This window comes from Echinops telfairi, unplaced genomic scaffold (genome assembly GCF_000313985.2).
Source record: "Echinops telfairi isolate 266 unplaced genomic scaffold, ASM31398v2 ScPeMD7_7467;HRSCAF=8505_1, whole genome shotgun sequence".
NCBI lineage: Eukaryota > Metazoa > Chordata > Mammalia > Afrosoricida > Tenrecidae > Echinops > Echinops telfairi.
The window spans coordinates 33,659,606-33,666,248 of record NW_022111368.1 but is presented as its reverse complement, the minus strand read 5'-3'; the positions used below and the strand labels follow the sequence as shown (position 1 = coordinate 33,666,248).

Below are 6,643 nucleotides of genomic sequence, written 5' to 3'. Positions count from 1 at the left end.
AAGTCAGGTAAAGACTGTGGGCCTGAAGCTTTCAGGATTTTCATTTACTGTTCGCATACAACTCAAGGCAGGTAGAAACAGACTCAAAAATTGGCTGTTGGTTTGATCTTTGGATGTCCAAAGTATGAATCTAGGGAAATTGGAAGTTCTCGAAAAGAAAAAGAACACACGAAGACCTATATTCTAGGTATTAGCGAGCTGAACTGGACTGGTACTGGGCAGGAAAGACACAATCTGCCAGGAAAGACAGAACCAGGAGGAAGTGCGTTGCATTCATTGCTTAAAAAGGACATTTCAAAATCAAGCTTGAAGGACAATGTTCTCGTGATAGAAGTATACTTGTTTCTCTTCAAGGTAACCCAATCAATACAACTATTATTCAAATTTATGCACCAACCACAAAAGCTATTGATGAAAAAAATTGAAGAATTCTGTTTGCTCTTAGTCAGAAATTCATCAAACATACACTCAAGATGTATTGAAATTTTTTGGCATTTGTTATTATTTTTTTTCAACAACAGTTCTATTATAAGAGCGTATCACAATCTCTTTATCCATTCACCTATTGAATAACAGTTTGAGCATTCCCCACTTTTAAGTTATAGTAAAAAAAAGAGGTGCTAAAACATGCATACAGAATTTTTGTTTGATTTTTAAAAAATCATTTTATTGGGGGCTCATACAACTCTTATCACAATCCATACATACATCAATTATATAAAGCACATTTGTAAATCCATTGCCCTCATCATTCTCAAAATACTTGCTCTCCACTTAATTCCCTGGCATCAGCTCCTCATTTCCCCCCCTCCCTCCCTGCCCCTCCCTCCCTCATGAACTTTTGATAATTTATAAATTATTGTTTTGCCATATCTTACACTGCCCAATGTTTCACCTCACCCACTTTTCTGCTGTCCATCCCCCAGGGAGGAGGTTATATGTAGATCCTTGTAATCGGTTCCCTCTTCCCACCCCACCCTTGCTCCACCCTCGTGGTATTGCCACTCTCACCAGTGGTCCTGAAGGGATCATCCATCCTGGATTCCCTGTGTTTCCAGCTTCTGTCTGTACCACTTGGCATTTGGAATGCAACACTTGGAAAAAAGAACAGTAGTTGAAAAATATGTTCTTGGTGATAGAAATGAATCTGGAAATCATATAGAAATGAAGCTGGAGAACACATGAAAGAATATTGCAAGGCCAAGATCTTGTTCTTACAGCATGCTTTTTTCAACAACACAAAAGGAGACTATACACATGGACCTCTCCAGATGGAAAAATAGAAAACATATTGATTATATCTGTGGAAAGAGACATTGCAGAAGCTCAATACAGCAGCAAAAACAAGACCAAACACTGACTGTATAACAAACCATTAATTGCTCATAGTTAAGTTCAGCATAAAGCTGAAGAAAATAAAAAGAAGTCTATAAGAGCCAAAATAAGACCTTGAGTCTAATCTACTTGAATTTTGAGAACATTTCAAGAACATCATTGCAAACTAATGATGGAAGAGCTGATGAGCTATGTGGGAGGACATCAAGAACATCATAAAGAAAGCAAAAGGTAGTTTAAAAGCCAGGAAAGAGAGAGAAGATCAATGTGGATGTCAGAAGTGAATCTGAAACTTGCTCTTAATAGTAGTGTAGCTTAAGCAAATAGAAGAAATGATGAAGTCAAAGAGCTGAATAGGAAAAAATATCCAAGGGTAGCTCAAGAAGATAAAGGAAAATACTTCAGCGAAATACGCAAGGGCCGAAAGAGAGCAAACCAAATAGGAAGAACATGCTAAGCATATCTTAAACTGAAACTTAAATTGAAGCAAAGATCCAAGCCTCGAGTTGCAATAAAGAGAGTCTGTGGGCAAAATGTTGAATGATGCAGGAAATATCAACAGAAGATGGGAAAAATATACAGTCACTGTACCAAAAAGAACTGGCTGATCATATTAAGTAACACTTGAGTTCATTAGCTTTAGGAGAAATGCAAATTAAACAATGATGAGATATCACCTCATATCAAAAATCTTCAACACCTCGTATCAAAATAACAACACCACCAACAAAAACCCAGAAAATAGTAAGTGCTGCAGAGGACATGGAGAAATGGAAGTTTCATACATTCTTGGTGGGAGTACAGAACTGTAGTCACTATTGAAAACAGTATGATGCTTCCTTAAACACAGGTGAATAAGAATACCCAATGATCCTGCAATTTCTCTACATGGTATATCCCCTAAAGCACTAAAGAACAAAGCATGAACATATGCATGCACACCCAGTTTATCAGCAGGTTCTGTAGTAGCAAAAAGAGGGAAAACAATCAAAACCCCCATCTGTGAAGTAATGGATAAAAAAGGTCGGGTGCATACATACAATGGAATATTATGCATCCTTCAGAAATAATAACTAATCCCTCAAACACCCCATGACCTGGTCAAAATGGGAAGATATTATGACATGATATTCAGCAGTTAGTCAATATCACAAAAATAAATATTCTATGACAGTATTACTATTTTTTAAAAGAGAAAAATTGGTTTCCATACTAAAGGACATGACTTTGCATACTATGATGGGGGCGGGGAGAAAGATGAGGGGGGGATAAGGAGGAGGAAGAAATGTGGGTGGGTAAAGAAAAAAAAAGATGTTAATAAAAGAATCACACATATGGGAATTTACTAGGATGATGTTCCTGTTTGATGTGATCGGCTTGCAAGTACATATAGTATGCTTTTCTGTGATGTGTTATATTCCACAAATAAAATGGAAAATATTAAAATAAAAGTAAATTACATTACCAAAAGAAAGAAGAATCACAGCCTTCAAAACCCTCCAGATTCCTTGTCTATCGATCTAAGCACTGGTCAGAGCGGTGATAACAGGAAGAAAAGGGAAATGGGAAGGAACATAATTTTGTGTGTGTGATGCACGATCTAGTTTATTAAAAAAAGGAAAAATGATTAAAAATAATTCTAATCCTAAAATTTTAATGTGTTCTCACTATTTGTATAAATGTTTCCCTATTGTGAGTAATGTATATTTTTGATCAGATAAAAACATTAAATACAAAGAAGAAAGGAACATTGTATGGGAAAATGGGATATTTTTGTATATTAAAAATACACTTATTACCAATGATTCAACTTATTCTGACTGATCTTATTGGTCAAATTTCAACCGTGTTCATAATTAAGTTCAATATTTGCTCATAAACATGCATACATCTTTACATCATTCTCCATATTATATTTTGCTTATTATAAAAAGTTATGTGTACTACTTTCATTCAATCCTAATATATCAGTAGGAAGATTATAAATTAGTTGCTAGTATTTTTCTAAGAAGAATCACATGTAAATGCAATTTTAACCACTGTTAGAGTATGAAGGAGTATATTTAACTCAATTTTGGTGCATTTTCAAGAAAAACTTAAAGGAAAAATTCAATTAATAAACATGACTAGATTGATGGGAATTTAATGAGCTTCCTGAGACATGAAAATTCAATGTAAGTCTAATTGGAAATCTCTTGGGATCGGAAATCATAATTAATACCTAGATTACAAATTATAGACTGTAAAAAATGAGATTAAGATTTATGAATCCATATAATCTCACTCGATCTGCCTCATGAAACTGCTGCTTTCAAATACCTGCATTGTCACTTAAAGTGAACAGGTTTCATTCAGCTAAGCTTCCAGACTGAGACTAACTGTGAAGAAGGAATAGGCTGTCCACATCAGAGGCATTAGCGATTGAATACCTCGAATCTATCCCACCTGTATTTTGAGAACATCTCAGGAACATATTTTCTGCATTGAAAACCGATTACAAAAGACCTGATGAGCAGTGGGAAGACATCAAGCATCCCATTCATGAAGGAAGACGAGGTCATTACAAAGACAAGCAGCTACCTAAGTCAGATATCAAATAAGTCCGCATGGAAAAAGTACGCCAACATCTAAGACCCAAGGATTGTAAATTATATAATAAAAAACCAAAGGAGGGAATAATGTCAGAGTTTAAATTGTGAGATTCTGGTTTGCAGAAGGCTATGGAAGAGCGTAGAAGTCCCCAATACATTTGTGAGATCAACACGGGAAATGAGCTTCTGGTGAATTCCTTCTAACCATACTTAGGGATGAGAATAAACTGGTTGCCAATCAGACAATGTTGGAGAGATCTACTAATGTAGATTAAAATGATAAACTGACTTGAATAGTTAAAACCTTGTCACTTGATTTGCCTTCTGATATACTTTGGGCTTGAACTGGTTTTCAATATTTTCTCTGTCTTTTTATTATATTGATGTTTATCTCTGATGTATTTTGTCATTGTAGGTAGCCTTCTTGAATCTTTATTATGTGTCTTGCTGTTTTTTGGTATATGAGTTGAGAATTTATCAACCGATAAAGACAACAATTAGAATAAGGATTCCTGGGGATAAAGTGTGTGTGTGTGTGTGTGTGTGTGTGTGTGTGTGTGTGTGTTGGGGGGGTGTTGAAAGGGGATCTGATATCAAAGAGTTCAAGAAGGAAAAAATGTTTTGAAACTGTGGTAACAATGGTACAATACTACTTGATGTGCTTGAACTAGGTAATGTTATGCTTTCTGGATTAGCTCCTAATAAAATGGCTTAGGAAAAAACAAACAGGAAAGCAAGAAAAGATCAAAGTATCTGCAAGAAGAGACTCTGCAACTTGCTCTTAATCGTCGAGTAGCTAACAGAAATGGAAGAAAGGATCTTACATACACATACAAGGAGCTATTCATCCTAAAAACTGTAGTTCTAGTTTCTGCAACCACTGTTTCAGATACTACACGTGATCTTAGCCAAAAGGCTGAGAAGCAATGGAGCCACTGTGTCAATGATCACCTGACTCCAGCTGGTGTTCAGATCTACCTTTGTCAGACCCATGTCATATCCATTTCCCAGGCTAGGTGCCTTAAGCTTTCATTCCTGAGTGGTCTGGGCCATTAGCAGTCATGCCTGAATTGGATAGCTGAGTTTACCTTCTATTTCATCACAGGAACTCCTGTGAGCTTAGTACTAAGAAGAATCCTAAGGAATCTTCTGAATTTCAGAAATATTCTTCCTTACTTCTATTATTGTTGTAAGTTGCCATCAAGTAGGTTCTGTCCCACAGAGAACCCATTCACAACAGAGGGAGCTCCATGTGGTCCTGTGCCATCCTTGCAAATGTTCCTGTGGTGGAGCCCTTTAGTGCAGTCGCTGTTTCAATCCATTTCAGTGAGGGCCTTCCTCTTCTTTTTAGTGGCCCCAAAGTTTCCCGAAGCATGAAATCCTTCTCCAGGACTGGAGTATATGAGACGAATCATCTTTTCCTCCAAAGAGCGTTCTGGCTATACTTCATCCAAGCCAGATTTGTTTGTCCTTTTAGTAGCCCATGAGATTTTCAATGTTTTTTGCACCATCAAAATTCAAATTCACTGATTATTTTTTGGTCTTGCTCATTTGGTATCTAACATTCACATGCCCATGAGGCCATTGAAAATACCATGGGCTGTTGAAAATCCTTTGTGTCAGGCACATCTTAGCTGGCTTGGGTCAGGAACAATTTGGTTCTCAGAAACATCTTTGCTTTTCAAAACTCCACAGAGGTCTAATGCAGCTTATTGAGCCAATTGCACCTCATCTTTGGTCTCTTGATTACAGCTTCCATGAGCACTGATTATGGATCAACATAAGACTGTGGTAGTTACATAATCTCCTGTCAACTTGAGGGTATTAAGAGTGAATGGGGTGGGTTTAGCCTGTCTATCAGGCTGCAGCTTGATGACCTCATTTGGAAGTGCAGCAGAGATGAATGGCTCACTGGAGGCTGGACCCACTCTCTCACTGCTTCACATTCCTCATGACAAGCCACATGGAGCCACATTGATGGTAGCCAGAGCCCTGGAAATGCTTCCATCACCACTAGATCCAAAAGACTTTCCACCCACAGGCCTGTGATCTTCCTGCATTCAGCATCATTGCATGTGCAGTGTGAACCTAAAGAGGAATTTATGTACTAGTATAGGAAATATGGAATAATATCGGACTTATGGAAATGATCTGGACTAGGCTGGGTATTTTCTCAATATACAATTGCTCTTTGATATAAAGCTCTCTCTTGTACATATTTGTGTCCATGGATTTGTTTCTTTAGTCAACTGGACTAAAACAAAAATAAAAACCTTGACAGCTTCAAATTCTACATTTATCATAATGTGATGTTATCTATTGGTCCATTTGTGAGGGTTTAGGTCGTCCTTACATTGAGTTGTAATTCATACTGAAGATTGCAATCCATGGCCTTCATTAACAAATGACTCAAGTCTTTCTAAGTTTCAGCAAGCAAGGTTGTGTCATTTGCATATCACCAGTTGTTAATAAGCTTGGACTTCTTTTTTTAAAATTAAATAATTTTATTGGTGGCTCATGCAACTCTTATCACAATCCACACATACATCCATTGTGACAATCACATTTGTACATTTGTTTCCCTCATTCTTAAAACGTTTGCTTTCTACTTGAGCCCCTGGTATCCACCTCTCATTTTTTCCACTTCCTCCCCGCTCCCCCCTCTCCCATGAACCCTTGATAATTTATAAATTATTATTATTTTGTCATATCTTACA

At 37.0% G+C, this 6,643-nt stretch overlaps 1 pseudogene; it reads right to left on the bottom strand.

Moving 5' to 3' along the window:
• Positions 1-4,689: 4,689 nt before the first annotated feature.
• Positions 4,690-4,854, bottom strand: LOC115873263 (annotated as a pseudogene).
• Between the last annotated feature and the right edge of the window lie 1,789 nt (positions 4,855-6,643).